We start from the raw sequence: 10,869 nt of genomic DNA, 5'->3' as shown, positions 1-10,869 counted from the left end.
CTTCCTTTGTTACCACATGTCAGTCATCTTGTGATTATTGGACCATGTAAACCTGCAAAAAACGAGCCAAAGTGCAGGCCCTATGTAGGGGAGGAGGAGGGGGAAAGGGTAATTTAGGGAAGATGTGGTTATATAGGGAGGGGAACCCCCTCTTAAAGAGGTATGGGTTGTGCTTCCTGGGATAATAAACTAATTCATAATCAAATCATCTCCATGCATCGTTTATGTTTCATACAAACAAAGAAATCCCCCCACCCCACCCCATCCTTCAATATACGCGCATGTATATGATTTCTAGGCCTAGAACTCGTGAGTGTAATATGCCACCTACCGTCGACAGAGAGCATCAACTGTCGTCCGCGGGATAGATTTCCGATATTAATCATGATAATAATTATGTTAGCACAATAGGCTATTGTATACTTCTGGTTATATACCCTATACTGTGTCCTCCCAGCATAATAGTGTTATGATTGCAGACCAGATCAGCTCTACTTTTTAATCCCTTGATTTTTGGTTTCTGAACAAAAGAGAAACCAAAACTATATATTTGAAATGAGGGATTGCCTCATTTCAAATATTGAGTTTTAGTTTTGGTTTTGGTTTTGGTCACGTGGTTTTCTATTGTCCTGCCTAACCACTTGAATCACAAGATATCGAACTCATTGTTTCTACCTTTTGTTTAAAACTAAACATTTGTGACAGGTAGTTTCGGTTTTGGTTTCAGTTTCTTATAAGTGGTGTGACGAATAAAATTACAGGATTTTCGAGTTACCTGATCTAAGTATACAAAAGAAATGTTTAAATTTCGCAGTGCAATATTCACGAGCAGAGAAGTCGAACAAAGCAGTCTACATTTGAAAGCATTGATCTAGCTTGAAAGCATTGACAAGAGACTACGAAATTAGCCTACGCTGATTTCACTGTGAAAATATATAGACCATCGAAATATTTCCACAGACATGACAATAGACACTTGACAGATTATGACTTCAGTGATATAAACACTATTATACACAACTCTATTTATGTGCATGTCGCATGACGGAAGATCAATATCATAGAAAGCTGGTTTAAACTGACTTTTATTCAATTTATTTATTGGAGAAGGAGAGAGAGAGAGAGAAAAAGAGATCGCCAGGGAAAGAGTTTGTGTGTGTGTGTGTGTGGGGGGGGTAAGGGTAAGGGAGAAAGAAACAGAGGGGGGAGAGCATTGGAAGTGGGAAGGGAAGGAGGGGAGAGGGGAGCTCAAGAGTGGAGTGGAATAATAGGGAAGAGTCGATATCGAGTTTGGGGAGGGGGAGGGAGGAGGTTATATATAGGTGGCGGAGGGAACATAGGTAAGAGGTATGGGTTGTGCTTTCCGGGGAATAATCTAATTCATAATGAAATCATCTACATCATCATGTATCGTTTATATTTAAGACAAATCAGGTGGTGTATGACGTGCAGTCCCTAAATTCAGTAAATTTTCATCGTCAACCGTGTAATTGAATGGGATTATTTTGAAATTTTAAAACGCTTGAAATATCACAAACAAATAGGCCTATGTTGATAAATAATATAAATACAAGCTAAAACCGTTGGGGTTCGATAATGAACCCCACAAAACTAACTGAGTATATGGAAAATGCCATACGGCCGGGCGGTTTCACGAGTTGCCGGCTCGATCATGTCATCCGCCGCCTGAGACAAATAAACAAAACACCCCCCACCCCTCAATTTATGCACATGATTTCTACATGTAGGCCTTCGCCTCGTATATATCCATCCTTTATGTCTCAACGATGTCTATGCATAACTTACCGTATCAAACGAATCTCGTAACTCGGGTGTAATTTTATGGTGTCATGGAAGTGTGCCACCTACGTCAGAGAGCATCAAAAGTCGCCCGCGTTGATAGATATCGATAATGAAAATGTTAGCACAATGGCTATTATATACGTATGGTTATAGGCCATTATACTTTTGATTATATATACCCTCTTGTGTCCTCCCAGCACAATAGTGTTATGATTGCATACCAGTTCATCTCCACATTTTAATCCCTTGATTTTTGGTTTCTGAACAATAGAGAAACCAAAACTATATATTTGAAATGAGTGATTGTTACACTGGGTATTTTCAGTGTGGCTATTGTCTAGGGATTATTTTTCATATAGCATGGCCCAATGCATTTCAGTGTGATTAGGACCATTTCAGTGGAATTAAGGAATGGCCTCTCATTTTGAAAATGTTGCGGTCTATTTTCAGTGTGATTATAGACATTAATCTGATAACAAAAGAACTCTTTTCAGTGCAATTTCAGTGGTATTATCTATTGTATAATTTTTCAGTGTTACTCTGCACTTTTCAGAGTGAATTTCAGTCTCAATAACTCATAGAGCGTGTTTATAGTGAGCCAGATTATGCGTTATTTAGCTGGACTGCCACGCAGTCTATATGTGTTTATGTTTTACTAACCATTGCAAATCTAGACTACGCGGTAGTTTAGCTAAATAACGGAAAGATTGTCTCACTATAAACACGCTCATAGTGGTAGTTCATTGAACTCACCGGATTGTTATTCCAAGTACTTTGATAATACAGATAATACGTACTAATGGGTCGAGGCGATTGCATTGAAAAACTAATAAATTATTCATAACAGTTACGTAATCAGTCGATAGTGTGGACCGTGGAAGGACTCCTGGAAGCGGCAGCTTTAATTAGCATGAGGCCGCATTGATATGTAAATAGCGTATTGTTATTTAAATTTGTGCCCAGACGTATTGAGGGCGACAGTCATGTTATCCAGACGGAGAATGCCGGGCTGAGAATTGCTGAGTGAAGGCTGATAATCACCTTTCTGTATAGGTAATAAGCTAGTATATTTCGTGTACCAGTTGGTTATCACAAAAAAATTAGTATCATATTAAATATATTAAGTGTATAAACTTTGAAATTAACATGAATTTGAAGAGCAGAGCTTCGAAATCTAGCTAAGTCAGGTGGTGTGAAATTCTGCTGCGTGACCCCTCTGCGTGGTAGAATTATATTCATAAAACATTGAATTTAACAGATATCATGGGCAGCCAACCACGATTTATCAGCATTTAAAATATATGTTAATTAACAAAGATAAATAATATAGAGTACAAATGGCAATTAACTAGTAAACAAGCCTGAAATCTTAAAATGTTGCCACGTGATTTCCCGAATACGTGATATGTCAACATGTGACCACTATTCAGATTTACCGTATATATTTGGAGTATTGTTGCACGGCTTGCACATACACTGTGCATTTCTTTACCTCCGTATAAAATCAATAATTCATGCTGGCAGCCAAGTAACATGCTGTCTGCTTAGTGCAGATTGGTATTTTATTTTACTTGAGAGCATAATAGAAATACATAAGACGAATAAGGCGCCATGATGGAAGGTCAGGTCGGGTATCAAAGGTTATTGTAACTTCAAATACTACTTGTATTTCACACCTTGCCTCTGTCACACATTTCCTTCATATTATTGACAGCAAGTCCTAATTTTGACTTTGCTATTGCAAAATGTCATTTCATATCAATTAGTAGACTTTCTTTGAAAAAACATATCACTGGTGCCTAATGGGAATACCTGTCCGCCATTTCATGAAACTGGATCGTTTTCGTCTGGTTTGTGCCCAGATGTATTGGGGCGCGCTATACTCTCATTGAACAGGCAAAGTTCGCAAAACTAACAACGTTGTTATTTGCCAATATCAATTAACATGATCCAAGGGGTCGAACATGAATTATTCATAACGGATCGATAACTGGCCTCACTTTATAGCTAGTAAACCAGCGGATTTTTTCACAGGTTTTGCGTGACCGTGAATTTAGTGTCACCCCCTTGGTGTGGACACTCTTTACTTGCAAACCATCAAAATTCGTCATTTTTTTCCGTTGGAAAAAACCCACGTGAATAGAGTGTCCTCTCAAGGGTAGGTACTCTGTGGTAATATTTAGCATTGTATATGTGCAGTCCATATGCACAAACGAATACTGAACTTTATGATATTTAGGTTTTTGTAGTCTCATATAACATTTCACGTAGGAGATCATACGTGTTGACCTTCATCTACTGTATTTGTTCATCTGTGTATGGAGAGAAGAAACGCCATTAAACGCCATTAAAACTCCATCATTATTATGGCGTAGTTCATTGAACTCACCGGATTGCTATTCCAAGTACTTTAATAATACAGATAATAATGTACTAATGGGTCGAGGCGATTGCATTGAAAAACCTAATAAATTATTCATAACAGTTACGTAATCAATCGATAGTGTGGACTTCTACTTTATTTACTTGCAAACCACCAAAATTCGTGATCTTTTAGCGTTGGAAAAGAAACCACGTGAATAGAGTGCCCTCTCAAGGATAGGTTCTCTAAGCATTCAGTCCAGATTAGCGATATTTGAGTTTTGCGGGCTCATTGGAAAATGAGTAGGCCTATTGTTCACACGTGCATGTTATTTCTTTGTCTAAAATTAAATAAACATAGTTTGGTGTTGGATGCCTCGCACAGTGTCGACACCCTATATTATAAATATAAACTTAATACTCCGTTGGTGAGCGACAGGCGATTGGTATTTCACCGAACGCAAGAAAAGGAGTCCCATCTGATTGGCTATAAATCGATCGCTAGATCGCTCAGTGGTGGAGTACAAACTCAAAATGGAGAGATGTATTCAATTCGATTGAAATCAATATTCTATTATTGACGCAGATAAAGAAAGTGGTATCGTGTGTTGATATAATACATTGTATAGACTTGTGCTTTAATAATCTGTACACGTGTTCCTTTATATAATTGTAATTATCAAACAGTTTAATATATCACAATTTTGATGAACGATTTCAAAATCGTTACGGATAAAATGCAGTAAAATATATCCACAGCAAACAGCAATCCCCGCTAATTAGTGTATTGCATTTCCAGTTAGTGTATTGGAAACAAAACCTGGGGTTTACCTGACAAAATCGAATTTTCTTGTAATGGCAATATCATATGGGGTACTTGTTCATGCGCAAATCGTAAAAACATAGAATAGAAACTCTGTTGCAGGCTATGTGGTATCTCATATCGTGTGCATATGGTATGCTTAGCCTGAGTCGCTCGGCCTATCTCGAACAAAATCGCCATGGGTAGCTTTTGAAAAACGAGAGGATTCGCCGTACTATCACGGCAATTTTTGACACGAAGATATAGGGATGATGATGCTGTGCTTCGGAAGTCGCCGTGGTGTATATTATTCGAACAACAAGAAACAAACCCCATTATCATATAAAAATAGTACCCTGTTTACTTATTAAAGCAAAATGAAAATAGATAACTTAACATGCCTAGTTCGATTACTACCCAGCAAACACAAAGAAACGATCTCCAGCAAATATGTTCGATTCAAACACAATAGCCAGGACATAATTGCCAACACAATAGTGTTTTCATACCATTATTTCTCCCATTCAAATGTAATTTTACTGGGGTTGTGAGTATGAAGGATGGGGTGCACATTAGTACAGCCAGAGACACTGAAATGAATACCCGGGATCGATACACGTAAATATGCTATGCACGATTGATATTCAGACGATCAATCTTTGGATACCGGGGTAGAAAATGATGAATATCTCCCGTAAATGATTTCGTATAAAGAAACCAGATCTGGTTCCTTGCACTGGAACATATATGTTCAACGGATATGATAGTCGTTAGCTTGCGTCTTGAAAAAGAAGCGTGCGTCTTGAACTCATAAACTGACAAAAATATTCTGATTTTCTGATGTGAGCACTCACTCACATGGCGTATACATGTTCACCCCCACACAGAGGTCGCACACAGCGTAGTGTGAGCACTCACTCACATGGCGTATACAAGCTCACTTACACACTAGAGAAGTCAATTACCGAGGTATTGACAGTAGCCTTAGTCGGGATGTCCCTTGGCTCATTATGTGTCTTAAAGGTCGGGACAAAATGGCCATGCGTGGCTATGGATTCAGCATACCATGGCGATTTCTGCCATGAAGATATAGGGGCGATGACACTGTGGGGTGTTTGGTGTCTCTTCGTCCTTACTTAATTTATCCCTGTGAGGTACTCTGGTCAGTAGCAGGTAGCTGATAGCTGCAGATGTACGAGGTACTTATGTACTACAAGATAATCGCGTAACACTTTCCGCTATGAAATTAGAAATTCATGTGTGTTATATGAAACTTTTGCCACGTAAGTTCATAAATGGTATACTGGCTAATTAATGATATAATCGTATAGATTTAGGATTAAGACACGAGGTATAAAGTAGCACAGTGTTTCAGTCACTCAGTGGTTAAATGATCGGACTTACCATCATAAGGTTGCTGGTTCGAGTCACACCACGGTCAAAATTGTGTACTGGGTCAAGATCATGATGCAGTCATGTCTACAGTAGAATTTACCACGACCTTTGCAGGACTTAAACCCCATTCAAAGCTATTAAACCAAGATAACACCCATTGAAAACAGCTCAACTATGTTAAATCAGATCTTCTCTGGTTAAAACCACACTACTCATGTTTCTGTTTTACCTGTGCGATATTGCAATGAGCTGGTATTATAGCTCAGTTGGGTGAACGATTATAAAGCAAACGCAAGGTAACAATATTGTGAGAACCTTTGTTTACGAAATGAGACAACATTGTTAACCAGCATTCTTGTAAATGAGAAACATACTGGTTGTAGACTTAACACGGGTTGGAAATAATTTCTTCATATTTTTGATGTTATCTATCGTTTACATATCCTTCCTAAGCCACCAAAGTGCGAATATTTCCAAACACCGAAATTAGCTTAAAATTTAGGACATGTTACAAAACTATATTCTCTAGAATTTCATAGAGAACTTTAAATATTGGCCGGTTATTTTTCACACTGCGCTCTACCTCATTGGCTCAAAACCAATCGCTCGAGATCAAAAATAATATAAAAACTAAACATCAACACTACTTGTTTAGTTCGTTGACTGGGAGCGCTTTCGAGGAACTTCCTCGTCATCAGTCGATGTTGTTAGCTGATGTTTGTTGGAAACGGCCGCGGCTCTGATACCAACCTAATCATATGACTCACACTATAGGCAGGTGACGTCACTGAACCGAAGTTGGAAAATTCATGTCCCTGGTCTTTCTGAGCATGGTCTATGTGCCGAGTTTCATCAGGTTGTTCCAAGGCCAATGTTTAGCAGGTCTGCAACCTTAACAATATGAGTTACAAAATTCGTTCATAAACTTTTGTTATGCAAGGTAAAAATTTGAACCAATCTATTGCATTTTGAGGTTTTGTACCATTTTGTTTTATCAAGAGGTGCATTGTACAGCATGACAACCTTCATCATTGACTAAGTAATATCTACTTATAATGATCGTACTGTAAATCAACAAGGGAAAATGCATCAGCTATTCATGGGCTGTGCTGATGCAGGTATAGACATTGCCGGAATTCAAGAGCATCGTCTCATTACACCAAGCCCAACCGATGAACTTTGGTCAGATGATAGGAACTGGGTTTTATTATTCAGTTCCGCTACCAAGCAAAGGCACGGAGGAGTTGGTCTGGTCATGTCCAAGCACATTCATAGATGTCTTAAGAGTGTTGAAATCATTGTAGTGACATTGTGTGAGTGGGAAAATGACCTTTATTTCGTTCAATTTGGGCATTTTACCCCCTGGACATGGCTTCTTAAGTTTTCCCGTTTTTGCCCATTTTAGTGCATTGTAATGAATAGCGTTGTTAGCTGATAATAATTTGTGGGTGGCTTCAAAACACAACTGCCGCTTGTTCCATATTGTTAGAACAATAGAAACCGGCCCTAACAGGGTCGAACTGGGCGGAGCTAGCAACTGGCGGATGAGTTTGGAAGCCCTAGCTATTAATAATGTGAACATATGATTATTGTTTTCAGTGCTCTCAGACTAATGAATAACTAGAATAGCATTTATAAAAAGAAGTTGAACAAAACTTTGTTACTGTTGGTATAAGGGAGTGTTCAGAGATGTTTTTTTTATGATAGGGGTTACTTGGATTCTGAATTTTAATCTCTTTAGGGACCGAAGAAAAATTCACATATTTTTTTCAGGGCCCCCCCTTTCGGACCTAACATTATTTTCAGGGTCCCCCGTTTTGGCAATGAAAAATGAACGTCAACCCCATAGAAAATAGTGTCAACTCATGTTCTACGAGAAAATTATGGTGATATTTTTAAAGGCCCCCATCAGAGGGATAACAAATTATTCAGGGCCCCTTTTTTGCATCAGGCCCCTCTGTTACAAGTGTTTGTGAACGGTCCCTTATTATAGTTTAGCTAATGCGGCCACCTTTTTAAGGTTCAAAACATCTTGGCTCCAACCCCTTCCACAACAGTATTATTTTAAAAACACTCCCTAAATGAAGAAAATCACTGTAGGGAATCATAGGTAGTGGGATGTAAACAAAAAACGTCCGGGGGTGGAGGTAACTTGTACATCAGCGTGGGTAACCCACTTTACGCCAGTTCCGAATGTGGCCATGAGGTTGGAAACAAATCCAAGAAAAGAGACCATGAAGATCTGTAAAATTGTTAATCTAAGACCCGTGATGGGCAATTTTACCCTGGTGATTTTACCTTTTTCAATTATTTTAAGCCATTTTACTGACCTTTTTGTTCAGTTTTGATCACGATTTAACATCAAACATACCACTCTAACAGTCCTTTTAATTTTATACCCTATCCAACACCGAGAAAATTAAATTAATCCAGATACACTATGTGAGACTTGCAGAGACCTACAACGAATTTGACATTCTCCATTTTTTAATGTGAGAGGTTACCTGACCAGAACACAGAGTTACCCCCCCCCCCCCTATCATGTCCAGAAGCCTGTTGGGGTGAAGCTGGGACTGATCATATTCTTGAAATTACATTGGTGTAATTATCCTTTGTAATCAGTTAAAAACAAGAACCGTCTTTAAAAAAGACAACACCACAGATGAATTACAACAATCATTTTGCATTAATATTAATAAGTGTCTGGAATACTGGTAATTAGACAAAATAACTAGCCTGTGGGTAATACCGGTATTTCTTGGTAAATACCACCAAGGACATACATGTAGTGTATCAATGTACTCACAACCATGCAATATTATCACCCATGATGTGTCGCTCTCTAGAACTGGTCTCCTACACCTGTATGTAAATCTTTTGAACACCTGACTACTATCAGTAGAACTTTGACCCCTTGGTGTCATTTTATTGCTATTTTGTTGATTGGAGGAAATTTTGACCACATGAATTCAAAAGAATTTTCCTATTTTCTTCAAAATGTACTCAATTTGAATGTGTCAGGTGTCAATCTGGACTGAAATGGAGTCATTTGCTAAATTTTCTTGATTCAGTACAGCAAATGTCATCAATAAACAAAACATATATCAACTACATTTCATATCTGCCTAAATTCTTCAAGCAGAATAAACAATCTCCACCCTGTTTTTGAAATAGCCACATCTTGATGGCCATCACAAGAAAGTCATGAATATGCAAGTAGATATCTATTGCCAACTTGGGAACTTGTATACTTGTAGCCCAATGTCCAGTTTGGGTTCATGGTCTCGAAATCATTGCAATAAAAATTGTTTACTTCAAATATGGGGCATAAAAAACCTAATTCTAATATTTACATTTATAAAGTTATACCAATGTGGGCAACTTTTTCAAGATAGTGACTTGATCCAAGATACAGTACACCCAAATTAGGCCCCCAAAAAAATTGTTGTGTTGCCCTCACAAGGCAAAAATCAAGAGGACCGGACGGTCGGAATTTTTTATTTTTTTAATTATATTTTTTTATTTTATAACATGCTATTTCTACTATTTTAAGGTTACAATGAGTGGCTAACAGTATTGTACACTAAATTTTCCACAACAAATTAAAGCATGAGCATTTAAAATGCCAAAGAATTGTTGAAGATGCACTTTTGTTGTGACTGAAAATGTTAAAAATCTGACTTAAAAAAAAAAAATCTGAATTTGAAATCTGGAAAAAAAAATTAGGGTCGGTATTCTTTTGTACACTAAAAAACTTTTCCAGAATTTTCAAAAATCGGACCGGTCGGGTGAGGGCAACACAACAATTTTTTTTTGGCCTTAAGTGTAAATTCCTTATTTATACCGTGTGGCGGAAAAAACAAAAAGCATTGCGTGCCACCTTCCATGAGTGTTGGTGCAACCAACAAAAAGACATCTATGTTATGACGTCATTGAGACGTCAAATGGGGTGTTGGATTTTTTTTAAATATCAAAAGAATACTTTGAATAATTGATACCAATTTGTAAAATATTCAATGGTAAGTGATGTTTAAAGAATAACATGGAAAGAATATATGGTTAACCTGGTTGTAATTGGCCTAATGGTCCTATACCGAAACATGCACAAAAAGCTCAATATCTTCAGACCCCATGTCCAGGGGGTAAAATAACCGAATCGGATGAAACAAAAGGCATTTTCCCACTAAAACAATGCCACTACAACTATTTCCACAAGTTTTGAAATAATATCTCACAAAGGGGTTCAGAGATCACCCCCCTACCCTCAGCTTAGCATCACTGTTGTATATGCACCCACTGAGTGCGCAACATCTTCTGACCAGGAGGAATTCTGTTCATCTCTATCTGACCACTTGGATGGTATGAAAAGGCACAACATCCATCTCATCCTCGGCGATTTTAATGCCAGAATAGGAACAGATAGTCATCTTTCCCATCCTTGGGTCATTGGTCCACATTGCTACCATGATTCAACCAATGACAATGGTGTGCGTCTGGTCAACACCTGC

This window comes from Amphiura filiformis, chromosome 7 (genome assembly GCF_039555335.1).
Source record: "Amphiura filiformis chromosome 7, Afil_fr2py, whole genome shotgun sequence".
Lineage (NCBI taxonomy): Eukaryota > Metazoa > Echinodermata > Ophiuroidea > Amphilepidida > Amphiuridae > Amphiura > Amphiura filiformis.
This window is presented reverse-complemented; position numbering follows the sequence as displayed.